The 26,116-nt window shown below is 38.6% G+C and overlaps 1 long non-coding RNA gene across 1 annotated transcript; it reads left to right on the top strand.

Annotated features, from left to right (window-relative positions):
• The first annotated feature begins 6,183 nt into the window (after nucleotides 1-6,183).
• LOC140158521 (uncharacterized) lies at nucleotides 6,184-17,020 on the top strand. Its single transcript, XR_011859792.1, has 3 exons — nucleotides 6,184-6,332; nucleotides 15,274-15,371; nucleotides 16,472-17,020. It is a non-coding gene; the product is annotated as an uncharacterized lncRNA (long non-coding RNA).
• Nucleotides 17,021-26,116: the final 9,096 nt, after the last annotated feature.

Genomic DNA, 26,116 nt, shown 5'->3' with positions numbered 1-26,116 from the left:
AATAATTGTAGGCTATATCTACCTTGGAAGAAAGAGATAATATTCATTTGAGGATGCATATAAGCATGATGCAATTTTTAAATCAAAACAAAGGGAATTTTAGTACTAACACGGGGTATTGACACCCAACAAATAATGGAATAGTCCTTTTTTAAGCATTTCTACAGCAAAATTTAGGCCCCAAACTTATTAGGCAACAGTATTGTTGATGTTGTTTACTTCTAATATGCTCACTTTTTATCCAATTTCTTTTCAAACATGGAAAATCACCGAACATGAGTTTATAGCTTAGAAATATTGCGGTTGCATTTTCTGAAAAAGGGCATAAAATAAGATGTGCTCATTTTAAAACAGAAAAAGTCTCCATGATTTTTATTTGCTCAATTGTTTGGCCTATATTTACTTTATCCAACATATCAATAACTTTTACAAAATATTGGGGAACTCTCACAATCATCTTGTAAACTTGGCTTCAAAATTGGGATTTTTAACATTTATAAAATTGCTGAAAAGGCCATTACACCCCTCTCTGAAAATGGAACAATCCAAACTTTTTCTAAAGAATTTGTAATTGCTCTGTTGAGACAAAATGTGCATAATTACTGTGAAGTATAAATAAATTGTCTGCAAATTGGTGTTATTACGTGGCTCTAGTCGAAAGTTAGCGCAAATTTCGAAGTTTTTGTGTCTGAGAAGACAATCCCAGGGGTTCATTTTGAGGGGGGTCCAGTATCTCCCAGTGGGGGGGTCCTCAAAATTTTTTAATACCTCCACTGTTAATACTCATGGACACATGTTTGATTGACAAAATATGAACAAAATTTGCTGACCCCCATCTTCCACCTACCATCTGAGTCTATCGGATAAACTCTCTTAAGTCTAAATGGAAGCAAACTTTAAACTTTAAAGTGAGGGCTGCTGAAAGTATCAAACATTTTTAGGGCGGACTCACTATGACTTTGACTCATATAGTAAGTGCTTATGAGCAGAGAGAAGGAGGGATGTTATTTATAAGGAAATGGCGTTTTCATCTGGCTACTTGTGAAAGTACCTCTTGTGTCTTTTTTCTGTACTTTTACCGTACCTTTTTAAATTCATAAAATTAATTGCAATCTGGGTTGGCAAATAAAGTATTATCTGATTATACTGAGTTTTAAAAAGTGCAAAAATGCGCAAAAATAATGCACATAATAGCTCTGTCACACTACGACGGACTGGGTTAACGAACATCACCGTATACAAAAATATTTTATCCGTTGGAAAAATCACCAGTCCGGCAGGAGATTCGGTGGGATTTGTGGTCCGATTCCCGTTCGTCTCTCTATGCGTTGTGGCCGCTAATAATCCTGCAGGCGTCTTATATACGATCGTTCAACGTCCGACAAATGACCGGATTTGGGGGTCCGATTCTCGTTCGTCTCTCTATGCGCTGTGGCCGCTAATAATCCTGCAGGCGTCTTATATACGATCGTTCAACGTCCGACAAATGACCGGCGTTGGGGTCCGATTCTCGTTCGTCTTTCTATGCGTTGTGGCCGCTAATAATCCTGCAGGCGTCTTATATCCGATCGTTCAACGTCCGATTAATGACCGGTGAATCCGTCCCATGTGCATGGCACCAGCAGGGACGTCGACCCTATCAGAAAAGTGGGGGAAGAGAGGGTGTTTGAGAGGGTTTGAGGCCCCTCAGAGGCAGTGGCGTAGCAAGCACGTTTTCAGAGGGTGGACAAAGTGGGGAAAGACAACTTTTAAGGGGATAATTTTGACGAAAATGGGCTAAAAAGTACAAAAAGGGCTACAAATCTTACATATCAGGGCAACCAGCGTCCGGGGGGAACAATAGAGGTGAGAAACCTTTGGACCATGAAGGCCCAATTGAAGCCATTTGTGGATCAATTTTAGCACTAATATTGGATACTATTTTAGTTTGAAAAAGCCGCAAATTGGTGAAACGAAAGCCTAATTGAAGAAATTGAAAAGTTTTCACCATTAATGTATAATATAAACAATTGTTCTAAACATAATACGTGGATGTCTAAAGCAGAAGCAAAACGACAGATTTGTCCATTTTTTCAAAATGAAGGTCCAATTGAAGCCATTTGCATGGGGACTGTATTTACATTATTAGGCCTATTGTGTAAAAATTTAGTTTTAAAAATGGAAAATTTGGAAAATTGTTTTTTGGTGCATCATTTTTACACTATTATTGCCTTAAACAAATTATAAACAAAGAAGGCCCGAATTGAATTTGCAAAATTTAAAATGTTACACGGGTCCACTGACACTTCGATATAAGACCTCAGACTCGTAATTTCAGGTAAAACATGCATGGATTGATATGTTAAAGTCAGGAATAGACCTAAGTCCGTCTTAAATACTGACTTTGGTGACAAAATATCACGGGCCCTGCATATGGACTGGCCGGCAGTAATTTTCACAGGCTTTCAAGTTGGGCCAAGGAACCAGATTTAAGCACTGCCTATAACAATCACAGGCCTATACTTAAGCTTACTCCTGGGCCTACTCAATAACGTACAATTTAACCTTTTCCATGTTTTCTCTTCTTTTTTCTTTCTTGTCAATCACTAAAACTGGTAGGAATTTGATATTGCGTCCTCTACCCTTCAGAAAGTGCCCCTCCCTCAATTCAGCATCGAAGTGGTTACGTAATTCTCTTGGTTACCGGATCACGCTATTTTTATATCCTTCGAGTACCATATACTTTGTGTGGTGATTGTTTCGATCGTAGTTCATTACTCTGGCGCGTGATCCCGTTGGCATAGTAACATTACGTAACTTCGATACTGAATACTACTTACATGAATTACGTGCAATTTAACTTTTTCTCTTCTCTTCTCTCTTCAATTTTTCTCACTTTCTTTCCTTTTTTTCTCTCCTTTCCCGCTTTTTCTACTTGTCAGTCACTAAAGTACTGGGGGGAATATGATATTGCGTCCCACACCCTTCAGAAAGTGCCCCCCCCCCCCATGATCGATGCACATGTTCGCCATAGGCCTACATCCGGCACAAGCGCCTGCGAAACCTTCCAAACACCTGCGGTATATAAACGAAAGAATAACGAACAAACCCAGGGTATATACAGAAAAGTAAGAACACACATCGGACAACTTCCGAACATGTGTATTCGGCACACTCCGTTTCAAGTTTTGTGCATGCACAAAACTTGAAACGTATTGTCGACGGACCAAACAAACATCACCTAACACGAAACGCATTTGGCGGATAATAGCAGGTCATATGAAGAACATAAAACGATCATTGACGAACACTAACGGATTTGCTAAAATACTATCCGTTTCTTATACGGAAGACCGATCCGGTGTAGTGTGACAATAAGACGGTCTGGGTCAACGTACATCACCGAACGCAAAAATATGCTATCCGGTGGCGAAATCACCAGTTCGGAAGAATAGTTGGGGTGAAGGCCTCACAGGAACGTATTTGCAACGAACACGGGCCGAGTGCAACGAACAAAGAACGAACATGAACGAAAGGAGAGCGAACAAACTCCGGCAATATGCAGCACCATACGAACACACATCGGATAAATACCGAACATGTGTATTCGGTACACTCCGTTTCAAGTTCTGTGCAGCACAAAACTTTCCGACGGACTTAACGAACATCACCTAACACGAAACGCATTTGGCGGATGATAGCAGGACATAAAAAGAACATAAAACGATCATTGACGAACAACAACGGATTTACTAAAATACCATCCGTTTCTTGTACGGAAGACCTATTCGGTGTAGTGTGACAGGCGCATAATTAAGACCTATTTGATAGGCCGAATGCATAACTTAATTGAATGTATCATTACAATGTTGTACCTGATTGGTATCACGTTCCGACCTCCAATTGAGTTTCACTTTGCACCTCAATCGGTAGTTTTGAGAGATAGGCCTATATTATATGCTCACGCTCCAGACTCAAGCAATGACAAAAAAATTAAAAAATTTAATACTTTTTCATATAAATTAATAATAGATGATGCTCACCTGCTAGGCATTGGAATTTATCAGTACATGGATATATTTCATTTGAAAATGTGTTTGGATGTGGTTTAAAATGATGGTCAATCCTTTTAAAGGAGGATAAAGAAAGGAAACAAAAAATGGCAAACCTTAATGCCATTTAGAATAGAAATCGTATTTTTGGCTTAGTCACTCATTTCATTATTAAATCTAAATTATTTGAAATTATAACATGAATGTTTTTTCTACTGCAAAGAACACCTATGATGCATGATGTAAACGTGAATGTTGCTATCAACTAAAGATAACACCTATCAGTTGATGTGAATGTTGCTATCTACTGTACTGAAGACGGCACTTAGGCCTAAATCAGACGATATGAATGTTACTATCTACTGAAGATAGGCCCTACAGGGTGACCCTATCAAAAACTTTGTGCATAGGATACTAACCTATTGCTCCAAAATTATTTCACAAAAAGAAAATGAAATTTGTGCTTTATTTTGATTTGAATCCAATGTATATCTTGTAAAAATTCTATCAAAAATCAGTACAAGGAAATGGGAGATATTCTAGATTTTGTCAAGATTGAAGAGGCACACACTGTATGTATTACATGTTTAGAATACCGTGGAAAGAAATACAAAGAGAACAGGTAACATTTTCAACGTACAAATTCCAAGAGTGCTTGAAGTGTTGACGAGATTTTTTCCTGCCGCTACCACTAAGTTTTGAAATTGAACTCATGGACAGAAAATATTAGCTAAATAATGTAATAAAAGTGTAAACATATTGCATGAAACGGCTTCTTTTTGACTTTCGTTTTCTAAAATTTTCCAACTTCTCAGGGGAGCACATCCCCCCTCAGACACCCTCCTGCGTTGCGCAAGCGCAACGCCGTGCCGCTTACGCGTCACATTGTCAATCAATCATGCACATATTAGAATTTTTCGCCCCACCCCCTATCTAAATACCCTGGCGCCGCCCCTGTGAGTGTACTGTAGACCTACATCCAATTCATTCCAAACTCGAAGTAAATCCACCCCGGAAATCCACAAAAATGACCGATTTTATCAATCTTGTTACGAGATGCCGTTTTTTTCATTCGATCCACAGAGTTTGACCCGATGGATTTTTAAAGTTTTAATTTAGAGTAAATAAGTATTATCTCATAACTCGGATGCAAATGGATTTAGTTCATAAACAAGATCAAAAAGTTTTGTGATCCGGCGCGGCCTGAATTCTGTGAGCCCCGCGAATTAATCTTTTTGAACTATGACATCACAAGTTGAGCAGTGACACGTTCTGCTCATGCTCAGAGTGAGTGAAATACGTGTTAAGAATTCAATATGGCGACGTAGGCCTACTCAAAACGTTTCTACCTTTTATCTCAATTTCACTACTTTGCATGCAGATTTTTTGTTTAAAAAGTATACAGACATTGAAAATAGAATGTAATAAATTATAATCTGAGATGACTGGATTACTGGATGACAGAGGGCGTAAATAGTCGTAATCGAATTTAACAGAGTCGAATTCGTTCGGGCGCATAGTGTAAACACCCAGTAAAAACCACAAACACGAATTAATTTATGTTAACTAATCCTCTGTCTTAAATCGAATTCGATGTTGACTTTGAATTCGACTTTTCTCTAGTCTACCGGGGTCTGATCTAATGAGCGAGCACCTATTGCCACTAGTTCACACAGCATAGGCCTACAGAGCTTATTTGTGTGGGGTGGGGGTGTGAGAGTCCCATGTACACGATCCCACCGGTACCCAAGCGAGCAAAGATCCGAACTTAACACCAAAAGACCTATTTTATAACGTTTTTGTTCAGAGCCCGAATCAATATTTTCAAGGAAATTTTCAAGGGGGGGGGTCGTATAACGCTTCGTCGCTGAAGCTTTAGGACATAAATTTATTGTCATTTTCAGTAGAATTTCGTGGGTACAGATCTCAGGTAAACTAGCCTTATCTAGCATGCATATAGTTTCCATAATTGCATAATCTGCCCCCCCATAGGAATCAGTTAGCAGTATCCTATTTATATTTGAGGTAGGTACCGGTGTCGTGTGCCAGACCCCTCTCATGATGAAATCGTAGTAGTATATATGAATATTAATGAACTCTACGTCATTCGCGTCATACATTTTTTTAATAATCGACTCGTACAGATCGTGAATGATGTTATTAATAGATCTAGCTCGTCACCACAGTGAAATTAATTAACACACACACGGCGGTTGAATTTTAAACCACAGTATTATAGAAAAGTGTACTTTTGTTCCAGTTTCTAACCAGTAATTTCGAATTCAAGCATTTTAAACAACAGTAAGTGTACATTTCGTCCAGTTTCTTACCAGTTGCAATGAATTATGGTAGTGTAAGCTTACCAATATTAATACCAAAAGCTGTGATAGTTTCTGCACTGTACATACTGTACAACTCTGTACAGTGTGAGTATGTACGCGAGTATAACAACTTGAGCAAGTCACAATATTTTCTCAAGTTGATTTATCCTTTCTATAAATAGCGACGTATACAGAAAAAATATACACAACCACGTTCTCCGAGTACTGTACATACTACATAGTATAATTTAAAACTCTAGTCCGGGACTCTAGCGAGGTACACCCATCGTATGTGTACATGGACCTAATCCATGGGTTCCTACAAGGCCGATGACTGGACCGATGACACACATTCGATAGGTGTATCGTATAATATGTGTGAGTTACGGCTTTTGACAATTGGCTCCCTAGTCCTAGCCCGAGGTACTCACACGTCCGTCCTACGATTTCCACCAGGGGTAGCGGGGTGAATGACCCCTAAATTTAAAAAATATTAATTTTTCACCCTCTATTGGGAATATGTGCAAGCTCGGGGTGAAAACTGACCCTCTAGCTACTTTTGGACCGTACTCCTACCCCTGACTACACTGCAAAATATTTTTCACCCCCAAGATTTAATTTTCACCCCATGTATTTGGATTTTCTGCAAGCTCTGGAGTGAAAAACACAGGAAAACAACCCCCGCCTTTTGGGCCTTAATGCTGTAGGCCTACCCCTGATTTCCACTGTCCTTCTCCGTACGAAGGTCTGAGACTCCTGAGCATATCTGGTCCAGGGTACACATAAAATACCACGTTTTCTCATAAATACCACTTCCTACCATTCCTCACGTGAAGATGAGACTTAAACAAAACATATTTGGTGCATGTTCGTAAATTTTGAGCACATTTGAGGATGGAAAATGTTTTGAATTCTTTCTATAGATGCCGTCAGTGTGCGTCATCACCCTGACGTGAGTTCACGGTGCCCGTTTTTACGTGACGTAGGGCATTCATGGCCCTAGTGAGGAAGGAACAGGGCCATGTTGTTTCGAACTACCCTAGTCCATACATTCGACATATAGCGGGGACTCTAGTCGTCTCTACAAATATGTCAATGACAGCAAGAACATGATGAAGTCTAACTTGGAATTTGCACATCATCTTGATCTTGATACTGCCCAACAGTCCTAGAGGAGTAAAAGCGGTTAGGTTGATATGCGCATGCATGCAAATTTTAGTCTATAGATTTCTTGTAGATGTTGGGTTATGTTGGTTTTAAATTGTGTGGGATCTATTATGTTTAAGGGGTACTACACCTAGCCAATTTTTTGCTTATTTTTGTGTTTTCTCAAAAATCATAGTGCATTGGTGACAAGTAAGATATAGGGCCTAGATATGTATATTATAGAGACAAGGACTATAACTACTGCACTGAAAATTCAGCAACTCAAGGCAAGTAGTTATTGATTTATTGATCAAATATTGGTTTTCCCTAATTTTGACTGTAACTCAACAACTGCTGTCTGTGCTGAAATAAAATTTCCAGTGTAGCAGTTGTAGTCCTTGCCCCTATAATATACCTTACTTGTCACCAATGCTCTATAATTTTTGAGAAAAATGTAAAAATAGGCACAAAATTGGGCAGGGTGTAGTACCCGATATCAAATGATTTGATCGAGTAATTTATCAACTACCATGTATCCACGACAACACAATACTATAGGGACTGTGCAATAATTATGTCTACACCCAGGGTGATGTCTACACCCTGGGCCCTTAATTACTTAGTAACTTCGGGGTCTGAAACAGTAACTTGGACCCCGAGATAGTAACTCGACTTTAAATAACTTTCGGGCCCGACTTAGTAACTCTGGGTCTGAGATAGTAACTTGGGCCTCGACTTAGTAACTTCGGGGTCCGAGATAGTAACTTCGGGGCCTCGTCTTATTAACTTCGGGGTCCAAGATTGTAACTTTCGGGCCTCGACTTAGTAACTTCGGGTCTGAGATAGTAACACGGACCTCGACTTAGTAACTTCGGGTCTGAGATAGTAACTTGGGGCCTCAACTTAGTAACTTGGTGTCTGAAATAGTAACACGGACCCCAAGATATTAACTTGGGTCCGAGATAGTAACTCCGGGCCCGACTTTATTACTCGGGGTCCTGGATAGTAACTCAGGGTCCGAGATAGTAAGTCGGGGCCTGACTTAGTAACTTCGAGTCCGAGATAGTAATTCGGGGCCCCAAGATACTACTTTGGGATCCGAGATAGTAGCTCAAGGTCCCGAGATACTAATTCAGGGTCTGATATAGTAACTCGGGCCGGGCCCCAACTTAATAACACGGGGCCCTTAGATAGTAACTCAGGGTTCCGACTTAATATCTTGGGGTCAGAGATATAATAAGTCGGGGTCCGAGATAGTAACTCGGGCCTCAACTTAGTAACTTCGGGGTCTGAGATAGTAACACGGACAACGAGATAGTAACTCGGGGTCTGAGTTAGTAACTTGGGGCCCCAACTTAGTAACTTGGGCTAACTTAGTAACTTCGGTACCGAGATAGTAACTTCGGGGCTTCAACTTAGTAACTTCGGGGTCTGAGATAGTAACACGGACAACGAGATAGTAACTCGGGGTCCGAGTTAGTAACTTAGGGCCCCAACTTAGTAACTCGCAGTCCGAAATAGTAACTCGGGCCCCGACTTAGTAACTCGGGGTCCGAGATAGTAACTCAGGGCCTCGACTTATTAACTCGGGTCTGAGATAGTAACACGCACCCGAGATTGTAACTTCGGGGTCCGAGATAGTAACTTCGGGCCCGACTTAGTAATTGGGGGTTAGAGATAGTAACTCGGGGCCTCAACTTAGTAACTTGGGGTCTGAGATAGTAACACGGACCCCGAGATAGTAACCCGGGGTCCGAGATAGTAACTCGGCGTCGACTTAGTAACTTCGGGTCTGAGATAATAACACGGACCCGGAGATTGTAACTTCGGGGTCCAAGATAGTAACTTCGGGGCCCGACGTAGTAACTGGCGGTCAGAGATAGTAACTTCGGGGCCTCGACTTAGTAACTTCGGGGTCCGAGATAGTAACTTGGGCCTCAACTTAGTAACTTGGTATCTGAGATAGTAACACAGACCCGAGATAGTAACTTCGGGTCCGAGATAGTAATTCGGGCCCCGACTTTATAACTCAGGGTCCGGGATAATCGGTAACTCAGGGTCAGAGATAGTAAGTCGGGCCCGACTTAGTAACTCGGAGTCGAGATAATAACTTGGACCCCGAGATACTAATTGGGGGTCCGAGATAGTAGCTCAGGGTCCCGAGATACTAATTCAGGGTCTGATATAGTAACTCGGGCCCCAACTTAGTAACACAGGGCCCTTAGATAGTAACTTCGGGGTTCCGACTTAATAACTTGGGTCAGAGATATAATAACACGGGGTCCGAGATACTAACTTCGGGCCTCAACTTAGTAACTTCGGGGTCTGAGATAGTAACACGGACCACGAGATAGTAACTCAGGGTCGAGTTAGTAACTTGGGGCCCCAACTTAGTAACTTCGGGTACGAGACAGTAACTTCGGGGCCTCGACTTAGTAACTTCGGAGTCTGAGATAGTAACACTGACCCGAGATAGTAACTTCGGGTCCGAGATAGTAACTTGGGCTTCGACTTAGTAACTTCGGGTCTGAGATAGTAACACTGACCCGAGATAGTAACTTCGGGGTCTGAGATAGTAACTTCGGGCCCTGACTTATTAACTTCGGGGTCGAGATAGTAACTTCGGGCCCGACTTATTAACTTCGGGGTCCGAGATAGTAACTTAGGGCCTCGACTTAATAACTCGGGGTCTGAAACAGTAACACAGACCGAGATAGTAACTTCGGGGTCTGAGATAGTAATTCAGGACCCCAATTAGTATCTCGGCCCCAAGTTACTATCTCGGACTCGAGTTACTAAGTCGGGCCCGAATTACTATCTCGGACCCCGAGTTCCTATCTTGGGTCTGTGTTACTATCTCAGATACCAAGTTACTAAGTTGAGGCCCCAAGTTACTATCTTGGACCCCGAGGTACTAAGTCGAGGCCCGAGTTACTATCCCGTTACTACGTCGGGGCCCCGAGTTACTATCTTGGACCCCAAGTTACAATATCAGGGTCCGTGTTATTATTTCAGACCCGAGTTACTAAGTCGAGGCCTGAGTTACTATCTCGGACCCGGTTACTATCTTGGGGTCTGTGTTACTATCTCAGACCCCAAGTTACTAAGTTGAGGCCCCGAGTTACTATCTCTAACCCCTAATTACTAAGTCGGGGCCCGAGTTACTATCTCAGACCCCGAGTTACAATCTCTGGGTGCGTGTTACTATTTCAGACCCGAGTTAATAAGTCGAGGCCCGAGTTACTATCACGGACCCCGAGTTACTAAGTCGAGGCCCGAGTTACTATCTCAGACCCGAGTTACTAAGTCGGGTCGAGTTACTATCTCAGACCCCAAGTTACTAAGTCGAGGCCCGAATTACTATCTCGGACCCGAGTTACTACCTCGTACCCGAGTTACTAAGTCGGGCCCTGAATTACTATCTCAGACCCGAGTTACTATCTCGGGTCCGTGTTACTGTTTCAGACCCGGGTTATTAAGTCGAGGCCCCAAGTTACTATCTCGGACCCGAAAGTTACTATCTCGGGTCAGTGTTACTATCTCAGACCCCGAGTTACTAAGTCAAGGCCCCGTCTTACTATCTCTAACCCGAGTTACTATCCCGGACCCTGAGTTATAAAGTCCGGGGCCCGAATTACTATCTCGGACCCCGAGTTACTATATAGGGTCCGTGTTACTATCTCGGATACCAAGTTACTAAGTTGAGGCCCCAAGTTACTATCTCGGACCCCGAGTTACTAAGTCAAGGCCCCGAAATACTATCTCGGACCCCGAGTTACTAGGTCAGGGCCCTGAATTACTATCTCAGACCCGAGTTACTATCTCGCGGTCCGTGTTCCTGTTTCAGACCCCACGTTATTACGTCGAGGCCCCAAGTTACTATCTCTGACCCGAGTTAATAAGTCAGGGCCCGAGTTACTATCTCGGACCCCGAGTTACTAAGTCGAGGCACCGAGTTACTAAGTCGAGGCCCCGAGTTACTGTCTTAGACCCTGAGTTACTAAGTCGAGGCCCCAAGTTACTATCTCGGACCCCGAGTACTATCTTGGACCCAGAGATACTAAGTCTGAGATACTATCTCGGGCCTATCTTGGACCCAAGATACTAAATCCGGGCCCGAGTTACTAACTCAGATATCGAGTTACTAAGTCGGGGCCCGAGTTACTATCTTGGACCCTGAGTTACTATCTCGGGTCCCGAATTGAGGCCCCGGGTTACTAAGTCGGGCCCTGACTATCTCGGAGTCGTCGGCCCGAGTTACAGTCGGGCCCTGAGTTACTATCTCGGACACACAAGTTTTAAGGTGTATTTTGGACGAAAAGAATTCCCGTTTCATCTCTACATAATCATATGACCTATTTTTTCGCGATTGCACGAACAAGTATCGTAATTCGTGGCAACACTGATTAGTGTATATTTCTATGCTGGGCTTTTTTCATGAGCCACTCCCGCCTAGTCTGAAGTACCTATACACCTTACGCACGTCAATTTAAGCCGTACAATTTATCGCTAATTTACGACCATAAAATTTAGACACTTCTCTTGTCTGTATTAGCATCAACTCTCTCATGTCACGTTTTCATGTCAGAAATTAACATAACTCCCGAAACCGAAAACAGAAATTATCTTCGTTCAACTTTTCAGTAGGCAACAAAAGACTAGAATAAACACTCTAGTGTATGCCACAACTTTATCATGCTCACAAGTGAAACAGGACATTGAAGTTCATGATTCCCATTGTGCTACATGTGTATACCACACTCTCATGTGTACAACAATATTATCACTATAGATGATTTCCATTGTGCTATACAACATTCCCATGTATACTACAACTTTTATCACAGGTGGAACAGAGTACTATAGATGATTTCCATTGTGCAATACAACACTCCCATGTATACTACAACTTTATCATGGGTGGAACAGAGTACAAAGATGGTTTCCATTGAGCTATACAACACTCCCATGTATACTACAACTTTATCATGGGTGGAACAGAGTACTGTAGATGATTTCCATTGAGCTATACAACACTCCCATGTATACTACAACTTTATCATGGGTGGAACAGAGTACTGTAGATGATTTCCATTGAGCTATACAACACTCCCATGTATACTACAACTTTATCATGGGTGGAACAGAGCACAAAGATGATTTCCATTGAGCTATACAACACTCCCATGTATACTACAACTTTATCATGGGTGGAACAGAGTACTGTAGATGATTTCCATTGAGCTATACAACACTCCCATGTATACTACAACTTTATCATGGGTGGAACAGAGTACTGTAGATGATTTCCATTGAGCTATACAACACTCCCATGTATACTACAACTTTATCATGGGTGGAACAGAGCACAAAGATGATTTCCATTGAGCTATACAACACTCCCATGTATACTACAACTTTATCATGGGTGGAACAGAGTACTGTAGATGATTTCCATTGAGCTATACAACACTCCCATGTATACTACAACTTTATCATGGGTGGAACAGAGTACTGTAGATGATTTCCATTGAGCTATACAACACTCCCATGTATACTACAACTTTATCATGGGTGGAACAGAGTACTGTAGATGATTTCCATTGAGCTATACAACACTCCCATGTATACTACAACTTTATCATGGGTGGAACAGAGCACAAAGATGATTTCCATTGAGCTATACAACACTCCCATGTATACTACAACTTTATCATGGGTGGAACAGAGTACTGTAGATGATTTCCATTGAGCTATACAACACTCCCATGTATACTACAACTTTATCATGGGTGGAACAGAGCACAAAGATGATTTCCATTGAGCTATTCAACACTCCCATGTATACTACAACTTTATCATGGGTGGAACAGAGTACTATAGATGATTTCCATTGAGCTATACAACACTCCCATGTATACTACAACTTTATCATGGGTGGAACAGAGCACAAAGATGATTTCCATTGAGCTATACAACACTCCCATGTATACTACAACTTTATCATGGGTGGAACAGAGCACAAAGATGATTTCCATTGAGCTATACAACACTCCCATGTATACTACAACTTTATCATGGGTGGAACAGAGTACTGTAGATGATTTCCATTGAGCTATACAACACTCCCATGTATACTACAACTTTATCATGGGTGGAACAGAGTACTGTAGATGATTTCCATTGAGCTATACAACACTCCCATGTATACTACAACTTTATCATGGGTGGAACAGAGCACAAAGATGATTTCCATTGAGCTATACAACATTCCCATGTATACTACAACTTTATCATGGGTGGAACAGAGTACTGTAGATGATTTCCATTGAGCTATACAACACTCCCATGTATACTACAACTTTATCATGGGTGGAACAGAGCACAAAGATGATTTCCATTGAGCTATACAACACTCCCATGTATACTACAACTTTATCATGGGTGGAACAGAGTACTGTAGATGATTTCCATTGAGCTATACAACACTCCCATGTATACTACAACTTTATCATGGGTGGAACAGAGTACTGTAGATGATTTCCATTGAGCTATACAACACTCCCATGTATACTACAACTTTATCATGGGTGGAACAGAGCACAAAGATGATTTCCATTGAGCTATACAACACTCCCATGTATACTACAACTTTATCATGGGTGGAACAGAGTACTGTAGATGATTTCCATTGAGCTATACAACACTCCCATGTATACTACAACTTTATCATGGGTGGAACAGAGCACAAAGATGATTTCCATTGAGCTATTCAACACTCCCATGTATACTACAACTTTATCATGGGTGGAACAGAGTACTATAGATGATTTCCATTGAGCTATACAACACTCCCATGTATACTACAACTTTATCATGGGTGGAACAGAGTACTGTAGATGATTTCCATTGAGCTATACAACACTCCCATGTATACTACAACTTTATCATGGGTGGAACAGAGCACAAAGATGATTTCCATTGAGCTATTCAACACTCCCATGTATACTACAACTTTATCATGGGTGGAACAGAGTACTATAGATGATTTCCATTGAGCTATACAACACTCCCATGTATACTACAACTTTATCATGGGTGGAACAGAGCACAAAGATGATTTCCATTGAGCTATACAACACTCCCATGTATACTACAACTTTATCATGGGTGGAACAGAGTACAAAGATGATTTCCATTGAGCTATACAACACTCCCATGTATACTACAACTTTATCATGGGTGGAACAGAGTACTGTAGATGATTTCCATTGAGCTATACAACACTCCCATGTATACTACAACTTTATCATGGGTGGAACAGAGTACTGTAGATGATTTCCATTGAGCTATACAACACTCCCATGTATACTACAACTTTATCATGGGTGGAACAGAGTACTATAGATGATTTCCATTGAGCTATACAACACTCCCATGTATACTACAACTTTATCATGGGTGGAACAGGACACTATCTATTGTGCTATAATGTAAATTATTTCTAGTGTCCTGTCCCTCCTGTGACAAAGTTGTGGTATACAAGGGAATGTTGTATAGCACAATTAAAATTATGATTTAGGTGTCCCTTCCCACCCGTGACAAAGTTGTGGTATACAAGGAATGTTGTATTGTTTAAATCAAATCATCTTTACTATCCTATCCCACCTGTGACAAAGTTGCGGTGTTCATGGGTATCTTGTAAAGCACAATTTTAATCTTCTATATTTTACCCACATGTAACATTTATGTTTTTTGTGTTTTATATTTTAAAGAATGGTGCAAACTTCATGAAGTAAATGAACATGTGAAGCCATTGGCTGCGAGTTCGGGTGTCAGGGCATCTGATGTTTTGCAATTGATCTTCCTAGAGGTGAGTTAAGGTTTACACTATATGTTTTGGGCAGAATTTTCGGCCGAATGTTAAATAAGTTTAGCTTAGATTTGCAAGTTTCATAAATGAAAATTTGCAATTATTTCTTGATATTTCTTGATTTAGTTTTTAATATATCTAAGCAATAGTTTTGCCATTTTAACCCTCCCAAAAAACATCATGCAAATGGGGTGGAAATGACACTACTTATATCAATCATTGGGATTTCCTTAATAAAACCAATACCATTCCTCATGTGTGTCAGCTTTACTTGTCTCAATATTCGAATGCAAATGCTGCTAGTTCATGCTACCATCTAACTCGCCTTATGAAAGACGTTACATAGAACATATTGACCATTTTAGGTGGCATTTTGTCTAGATATGTATTTTCAGATAGCTAACTCAAATACTACACCTTACAGATACAATAGCTAGCTATGTCAAATCCATTATGTTCATTTAACTTAAATCAGCAAAGAAAAGTGTTTAAATGGGATTTTGTGAATTTGCATAAGTCAAGAAGCTGTTTTGAAAAATCACATCCTGTACGATAATTTTAAAGCAATTCTGTGCACAACACCATAGTTAAGTTTGCCACCTTAAATATCTACCGTATATAATTTTTAAATATTCTGTGACTTATTTATAATTCTATTACTCTTACGACCCATTATTCAAAATCGCGCACTGTGATTTGTTAAAACACGTCACATGAGAGCCCATTATTCTGCAATAATGGGTCAAGCGCTCGTAACACACTCTCACGCACAGCATTACGCTGTGCAATATTTCCGCGATACACGCTCCACCTTGAAGTAAACAACTGAAAATATTTGTGCCAAAAAATGATATTTTCTCTTTAAATCGCACTATTTTCTGGTAATAGAATAGAAATAAAGGGTGCAGCATTATCCTTTACACGCAAATAATGTGTCCTTGGCAGTAAAAACGTCTAAATAATGGGTGAGGACACATTATTTGGGTGTAAAGGATAATGCATTACCCTTTATTTCTTAAATAAAAGGAAGGTCTGAAAATGTTGTGTTAATTATTATTAATATTCATGTTATTCTCATTATTTTAATAACTTTTCTGCAGGCACTAGCACTGTCTAAGGAGTAAGGATTCCTTCAATAGTTTGCAGATTGAAGCAGCCTTTTAACAGGCAACAACACAAAGAACATGCAGCAAATAAGAACTGCCCTGAAGTCTTTGGATGTCATTATTGGAACTTAATAACAATCCATTGCCATAGTCCATTTGGGACAAAATCAAGGCACAAACCACCAGATAGTAGATGCCATGGTCCTTGAAACCAATTGATATTTTATGTAGTTGCTAATTTATAATAGATTACAGGGATACAATGTATATGATATGTGCAGCCACTGTCATCTGTGTATCAAATATAACACAGAGGTTGCATACTGGATTGCAGAGCTGGATTGATGGAATCATCGCCAACTGTTAGCATAGCAGGAGATAAGCTATGTGTATGATAATTTGATGCGCCAATAGAAAACTCTATCTCCTCATCATTTAGCTTCCAGAGATTTTATGGTCATCCAGTGTTTTATTCAGTGATGCTAGATGAGGCTGTTTTCATGGAGTTTGGATAAGATACATTAAAATATCTGTATAACTGAATGTCATCACCCTAACATATAGAGAGGTTTCTTGATTGACAAGTGTATAATATTATGGTGAATGACATACATGTAACAGGGCCAATCATGGATCCTTGTGACAGGCTTTGTCGCCTAGATTTTAAAGGGGAGTGGTTACTCACTCTCTAGTATGATGCTAGGCGAGTGGTCAAATCATTCTCTAGCATGATTGCTAGGAGAGCTGTTAACATTGTATTTGAACACAGATATTGGAACATCTGTGATTTGAAGTGATGATTTTTATGTGAGCTGGCTATCTGGTGAATATAACTGGTATTACCATATAGTCACATAACAGTAAAAAAAATAATTCTTAAGGTTGGTCTTAACCCTCAGGGAATTATGGGCCTCATAACTGCTAAATTTTTGGTCTTTTAAAATGACAAAGACTTGATGAAATCATATGCGAGGTCAAATTTGGGCAAAAATGCTCAGTTATGGAGAAAATTAAAAAACAATTTTACCCAAATTTTCATGGGCATTGTACCAAAAAAATTTGGGTAAAATTGTTTTTTAATTTTCTCCATAACTGAGCACTTTTGCCCAAATTTGAGAAATTTTTACCAAAACTGGTTGAAAAATGCTCAATTTTGCGGGGAAAAAAACATGAAAAAAAGCCTGATTTTTCGCTCAATTTTCATTTTTTTTTTTTTTTTTTTATCAAAATTTTAAAAAGTAAATGGTCCTAGATATCTATCGCTGGCGAAGTTACGTAATAATCGGATTAACTACCATAGCAATAGGTACAAACAATTTTTGATTATATCGCTGCACTACTACGTTCATGCGGTACCTCTGCATTGAACCATAGATGTCAAAGAAATGCTAATCACTTGCACCTGTAAGATTAGTCTCTTTGAAAAGAGCGGTATTGTATTCAATCTACTATATGATTGACGACAGGTGATGAGTGCAACCTGCTTGTAGTGCAGCGCGGTATATTCAAAATTGTTTGCACCTATTGCTATGGTAGTTAATCCGATTAATTACGTAACTTCGCCAGCGTATATCTAGTTTTTTTAAATAAAATTTTTTACTGAAGAATGTTTTTGTTGTTGCCAAAAATAATTTGGGTAAAAAATTGGTTTGAATGTAAAGGTTTCTTGATCAATTTTCATTAACACAGCAATGAAATTCAGACATGGAACTTTCATAACTTTCAGCTAACTCCAATTAGGCTGGAATTAGCAAAGTCAAACACTGAAAGGGATGCAAATTATTATAATTATATTCTCACAGTACAGGGTGTCCCAGAAAACATCTCCAGAAATAGACAATATCATCAAAATATTTTAAAAGCAGTGGGTAGCTCATTGTGCACATTATACACAAATTTTATTTTAATTGGTTGGCTGGATGCAAAGAAATGAGTGATTGATCACACAATGCACACATCAACAACTCATTCCAAGTTTGATTAACAGGCACTTTTGTCACACTTGCTCACCCCTTGGTAAAAGTTTGTGTATCTCATTCAATTCAGTCCTCTGATCTATTTTATACGATGGTATTATGTTACTCATGCTTGCACTGAAGGTGAAAAACGTGAGTGAATATAACATTTGATCTGCCTTTACTTTGATACACAGTGCCTGAATTGTAAGAAACTTAACATGGATTGCAGAAATTGGATAGCTATACAATTAACAGATTTAATTCTTTACGCAATATGTTAAACTTTCAAAAACCAAGAAATACATGATTAAGCTTAGAGCTTCTAATTTTTATACTGTGCTATATTATGTTTAATGTTTTAATTTTTAAGTTAAAACTTTGCATTCATGGCAATATTTGAAGCAACATTTTGTCCAAGAAAACTTTGGTTTTTGTAAGCTTTCCAGCTTTAATTCTTTGTGTTGTGCAATATGTTATATTGCAACTTTCCAAAGAACATGTGAGCCAAGAATGACAATGATCAAGTGCTTGTACATCTTTACGTGTAATTTTTGATACCATGCAACATTATGTTCAAATTTTAAAAGATTTACATTTTACATAGCCATTTCTTGGAAAATTCCAAAACATTAATTATTGTGTGAGAAAACTTTTTTTGTCAGCTGGAATTCTTAATACAATAATTCTTTATGCAATAATTATATTAATATTAACGAAAAAATATATTTACAAGTACCAAGCACCATTTTAGATTCAAGCTTTAATATCACATAGTATTTTCACATTTTAACAAAAGTTTATTACATGTTTAGCAAAACACAGATTGTGTAAGAAGAATAAAAAGAATTTCACCAAACAAAACACAAAGTCAATTGATAAGCATTAGTGTGCATTGTGTTGAATGATCTTTCTTTCAAACTTAATGAAATGAATTGAGATGTATGTTATGTAATCGCTCATATCTTTGCAATCAGTCAACCGATTCAAGTGTGTAAGATGCAGAATAAGAGGGGCTACATGCTGTTTTTTATGTTTTGGATTTGGATGCTTATTTGTCAGCTTATGTCAAAATTCATTCACCTTGTAATCTTTTTTCTGGAACACCCTGTATATTAATTTAATTTGCTAGGTAACAGTAAGGAACTTCTTTAAAAGTTTTGCAAATTTCAATCTGCATAATTAATTAGAGCTAATTTTGACTTGTCCAAAAAATTAGTCATAATTGAAAATTATGCAGATTGAAATTAGCAAAAAGTTAAATGTAATGTGTTTCTAGATAGCCCTTACAGCTACCCACATTGCAACATTATAACATTTCCATTAGAGATAGAATTGAACTTCTTTTCCACAAAATGTTAGTTTTCACTGTCAGATATGTCCTCTTTTAAATTTGGCCTGAGCAAATGATGCAATAAAAAGAAAATCACTGTATAATACCAGCACATAAGCCGCCAATGTGAGCCACTCCTTCAAATGTGACTGGTGTCGGTCCCGCAAGCCTTGTATGGAGAGTATTGTGAACATTGTGTGTTAAGTTTTGAAAAACATGAGGTTGTTCTCCTCAGCAAATGTTACAATATGACCTGATTTAAAAAAAATTGTCAAATCAGCAGTTTTTAGGTAAAAAAAATCCCTTAAGATGGGTAGGGGTTTCAGATTGCCATCAGCACACCCCTGTTAAAATTTAATTTGAGCCCCCCCCCCCCCCCAACATTTTTGTTTCAAATGAATGAGCATCAAGTCAGAGTGAGAATCTTGGATAAATCTGCCATATATGATTAAAAGTAAGTTTTATTCAAAGTGTCATATTAAGGGGACTGTGTATTCTCAGAAATGCATTAATTAAAAGTGCTGTAACTTTAAATTAAACAAAATTTAATGCAAGTATATATTTTTGTTATGCAAAAAGTATTTTTTTGAAGAAACTTCAAAAAAGCACATTGTTTTGCCTTAAATTATTTGGAACACACTGTACCCAAATTTGGATTTCATGGTTTTTTTTTGTAATTAGACACTCCATTCATGGAACGGTTTTTCATGATTTGGATATTAGTCTTATTTTTGAATTTTGAATTTTCATCTTATTTGGTAAATAATTAAAAATAAGGCCTAAGCGCGAATATAGGTTACAAAAAAACCACAAAATCCAAATTTTGGATTTTTCCTTCCTATAGTGTGTTCCAAACAATTTTAGGCAAAATCATGAGGTTTTTTCTTATTTTCTTCAAAATTGTTCTTTTCACCCCAAATTTGTATTTATATTTAGATAATTTCCTTTCCAAAAATGTATACTTTTATCTTGGATTAGAAACTTTTGGGCCATTCCATTTAAAATCCACACCACCCCTGTGGAAGATTTAGCTAAAGTCTTTCAAAGAGGGAGTATGAGTTTTGAATAGAATAAACCATTGGGTAACTTCATTTGAAATACTCACTCCAGCTGTGGAAGATATAGGTAAAGCCATAATACAGAGGGGAGTATGGGTTTCAAAATGATAAACCCTGACCAGTTAGGCAGTTACATTTGAAAATATACTCCCTGTAGATTTCAACTGAATACTAGCCCATTATGCATTTCTGAGAATGCACAGTCCCTTTAAGTACTACACCCCTAGCCAATTTTTTTTTTTTTTTTTTTTGTTTTTCTCGAAAATTATAGCGCATTGGTGATAAGTAAGATATGTATATTATAGGGGCAAGGACTACAACTACTGCACTGAAAATTCAGCAACTCAAGGCAAGTAGTTATTGATTTATTGATAAAATATTGGTTTTCCCTCATTTGTGACTGTAACTCCACAACTGTTGTCTGTGCTGAAATAAAATTTCCAGTGTAGCATTTGTAGTCCTTGCCCCTATAATATACATATCTTACTTGTCACCGATGCTCTATAATTTTTGAGAAAAATGCAAAAATAGGCACAAAATTGGGCAGGGGTGTAGTACCCCCTTAAATATAATAAATTAAATGAAAATATAAATCAATTGAAAACATACCAGTTACATTAAATATCATTTATAGAAAAATAAAGTTATCTATTACTTGACTGAGTTTGTGTACCAAACCAAATTTGATTGATGGGAACAAAGAAAAATATTGTTAGTAAATTGCATGTGTATGTATATTGTGACATGCATAAAAACAGATGGTTGAGTGGTTCTAATAATTGCACAAGTACATGATTGCTATTATTGTATGTAAACGAGAAATTATGTAACTTTTAGTATTTCAATTTTAAGTGTTCTATTATGATGCTATAATAATAAACAGTTCAAGAGAGAAATTAAACATTAGCCAGTGTAATTATTGCATGTTTTACTGTCTCTTACCAGGTATCATGACTATCATCAGGGTTATAAATATATTCACCAGTGTTGCAATATGTCGGCAAAATTCATGACATATTTTTTTTTTGAAAAAGGCACAAAAATCATGGAAAAGTTCAGGGAGGAGACTGGATGTGATATGTCTATTTTTTTTTTCACTATTGGGTCACTATCATGAAATCTTCACAAATAATTAATTCTAAATCATAAAATGTGTTATGTGTTTGCTAAATCAAAAATAATTATGTTATTCCAAAACCACTTTCAGCATTGTAGTTTCGTAAGGCTTGTGCTTTCATAATGCGTGTCCTGTACTGCCTTGAAAAGTCATGAATTTTGGTTTAAATTACAAACATTTCATAAATAAATGTGGAATGTATTGTTAATTGAAATTCAAAGAGAAAGTGACCATCCAAACTTGTTAAAGACAGGCATTCAAGAAGGAAGCAATATATCAGATCAATAATGGGTGTTTGGAGGCCAATGGAAGTACTATGACTACCACAAACAAAATTGATGGATACAAATGAAAACCCAGCCCATCCCCAACATGCCATTAAACCTAGAATCCGTACCCTAAAAACCCAACCTGAATTACCTTAAACCCCAAACAGTACCCTTAAACCCAACAAACACGTACCCTTAAAGCCTAACTACTTGTACCCTTAAACCCTAACACGTACCCTTAACCTCCAAAACGCAGGACTAACCTTAAACCCCAACACTTACCCTTAAACCCAAACATGTACCTTTAAAATTCCCAACAAGTTAGCCCTAACCTTTAAACCCAAACCCAACCTACCTGTACCCTTCCTTAACCCCCAACATGTAGGCCCTGGTCCCCAAACTATATGTACCTATATGTCCAACAAGTCAGACCTACCCTTTAAACCCAAACCCAACCTGTAGGCCTACCCTTAAACCCCAACACGTAGGTACCATTATTCCCCAAACTGCACCTTTAAACCCCAACACGTAGGCCAAGGCCTATCCTTAAACCCAACCTGAACTGCCTTGAACCCCAACCAGTCCCTGAAACCCAACATACAAACATGTACCCTTAAAGCCCAACCGCATGTACCCTTAAACCCCGACACGTACTCTTAACCCCCAAACGTAGGCATACCCTTAGAGCCCAACATTTACCCTTAAACCCCAACATGTACGTGTACCTTAAAAACTCCCACAAGTCAGACCTGCCCTTTAAACCCAAACCCAACCTGTAGGCCTATACCCTTCCCTAAACCCCAACATGTAGGCCCTTGTCCCCAAACTGTAGACCTATACGTAGGCCTAACCCCAACATATGTACCTTTAAAACTCTAACCTAAAGTCAGGCTTGCCTTTAAAACCCAAACCCAACCTGTAGGCCTACCCTTAAACCCCAATATGAAGGCCCTGCCCTAAATCCCCAACCTGTACCTGTAGCTGTAAACCACAACACATGCCCTTAAACCCCATGACATCTACGAAACTCCAACATGTACCCTTTAAACTCCAAACCAACCCCTGAAACCCATGTAGGGCCGCGTACCTTTAAAATGCCCCCATCCATTACCTGACACACAATGACAGGCCAGATCATTTTGGAATTTGGAAACCGCATAGGCTTAATTCTGTGGCATAGTTTAAAAACACTGAAATATTGTCTAAAAACGTGACAACAGCGAGCAGGAAATTGTGCATACTATTTGCCACCGTTTTCCTATTGTTTTTCTGTGCCTTTTATGAAGTATAATATTGCAAGATGCCCAAAACACACGTGCCTCCTATTTTTCTGTAGGCCAATGCTCTTTAGCCTGGCTTCAACATTTTGTTTGAGCTTGGTCATATCAAGACCCAAGCGTGTCTCGCACGGAACGACCATTTAAACAAACAAACGAAAGTAGGCCTAAATATTATACCACCTATGGCTAGAATTTTCTTTGGATGTGGGGATCCAAATTTACAAAAAGTGAGCGTCAATGAAATTGCGACCCCCCCCTCACCGATACACCTACTTACCCCTACGCTAAAATTTTATTGAAATCAGTCTTTTGAATAAATTAAACACACTATCTGTGGTAATTTGTGACTCTCTATATTTTGGTCATCAATTTGTTTTTCTTTAACACCTCCCCGCCCCCCCTCCGTATAATTGGGACCCACCCCCTTTCCGAAGAAAATGAGAGCCCCCTAAGCCCTAAACACAGATCCCATGCAAGTATCAATCCGGAGCAGACGCCAGTACCAATCTGTTAAATACAGCCTTGGATACCTTCATCAAATGAACGGGTTATTTTCTCCTAACATTATGCAAATACGAAAATACCAACATGCAAATTAACCTCAATGCACACCGAGTGTATATAAGTACTATCACCATGATATCATAGTATACTACGACTCTGTCACGGTCAAAACGTGATGAACCACTGGTTTTTCATGGCAACGGGATCATCGCGCAGCACCGGTATGTAATTATAGAGGGCCAGGGGATTCACTCTATCATCATAAAAAAATATTTGAAGAAATCAAAGAGCCCTAGGAATAAAAATTTTAGGGTTTAGTGATACTTCAAACTTTAGTAATCATAACAGCAACATTATACGCAAGGATTTTTTTAAAACTTAAATAGGCCTACATCAACAAAATGACTAAGACTCCCAGGGCTACGAAATCCCCGGTATCGTGGTACCGGCGTTCCCAGAAAAAATCAGAGTCGCAGAAAAAAATCAAGACGGGAAAAATAATCTTTAGTATCATTTTTCTGAAGCTCTGAAAAATTAGACTCCCATGTACATGGTAAATAACACTTGGCTTTTTCCAATATGATTTCCTAATGATATCATTAAAGAAACTTATCTTAAACGCATATTGGCTGAAAAATTAAACAAATGTTATAATTTTCTACGTTTTAAGGGGACTATTACGAGTTGCACCTTTTGCACCACGGAATCTTATGTCCCTTGAACATGTTCAGTGCTTCGATAAGAAATCGCCCAGATCTGACCAGAATGATCGTTTTGAAACTTTTGTTTACAAATAATCTCTTCAAAATTTCTACTTAAGGGGGTACTTCACCCTTGCCCAATTTGGTGCCTATTTTTGCATTTTTCTCAAACATTATAGCGCATTTGATTCAAGTAAGATATGTATATTATAGGGGCAAAGACTACAACTACTGCATCGAAAATTCAGCAACTCAAGGCAAGTAGTTTATTGATTTATTGATCAAATACTGGGTTTCACTCATTTTTGACTGTAACTCCCCAACTGTTATCTGTTTGTTCATTTTTTTTTTTTTATCTCACTTCATGTTGTATATACCAATACGCGCGAGATTCAAACATTCTAATAATAATAGGCCTATTCACCAAAGGCAGTGATGCTCACAACTCTATTTTAATATAATTATAACCCTTGGTTTTTTCGAGGATCACTTTGCAATGCTCTTTTACCGGTACGCCGTCAGTTCTCAAAGACCACCTCCTTAAAATTCCAGGGGAACATACCCACCAACATTTTGAAGTGCCCCCCCCGTGATGCACGTACTGTACAAGAATAGACCTATAAATTAAAAGAAATATCACCAGAATTTTAGGAAATATAACATAGGATCACAAAAATATTGATTAAAATAAATAACACAGCAATTAAGGAAAATAAAACACCTGACAAAAGCCGATACATAGCATCACAATCCAGAATTAAAGTTACTAGCGGGACACCCGCGCTACGCGCGGGTCCCCGCTAGGTGAGTAAATGGGAGCGTTCACTAAAACGGGAGGAATTACTGAACAGGTAGCATCATTGAAAAGGTAAATTTCATTTATCTGAGTCTGACCCTCGTTAAGCCTAAGTTTCCATTTTAGCTTCTTTTTTTCTTTATAGTTTCTTCTACATGGGCCAATTTTGTTCCATTTTTTAAAAACATTTTGCTGCAAATTTCCGTTCCCATTATTTTCTAAATCTGTCCTTTCTTACATTCCCTGTTGACTTCATTTTTTATTTGCTGCTTAGCTTGTGATTTCCCGTTTTCATGTTATTTATTTAGTTCTGTCCTCAGTTTAATAGCTTTTTTTATTTAAATCATCTAATTTTATTAGATTTTATTATTCTTTCCTTCTTTAGCCTATTTTATTCCCGTTTTCATTTTCTTACTGTGACTAACTATAGGCTAGCCCACATACTCGTAGGCCTACCTGTTTGTCCTCATTTTGTTTTCTTTTTTAATTACAGCAGGCCTACCTCTTCATGTTATTTGTACTTTTTAACACACATCTTTTCCCAGTATTTATTACGCCTACGGTCGGTCGTTCACCCGTATTATCATTCATTGCGCGACTCTGCGTCGTTTACGCGCGACATGGCG

Source organism: Amphiura filiformis, chromosome 8 (assembly GCF_039555335.1).
Source record: "Amphiura filiformis chromosome 8, Afil_fr2py, whole genome shotgun sequence".
Classification (NCBI taxonomy): Eukaryota; Metazoa; Echinodermata; class Ophiuroidea; order Amphilepidida; family Amphiuridae; genus Amphiura; species Amphiura filiformis.
Note: the sequence above shows the minus strand (reverse complement) of the source record. Positions and strands in the feature narration are given on the sequence as shown.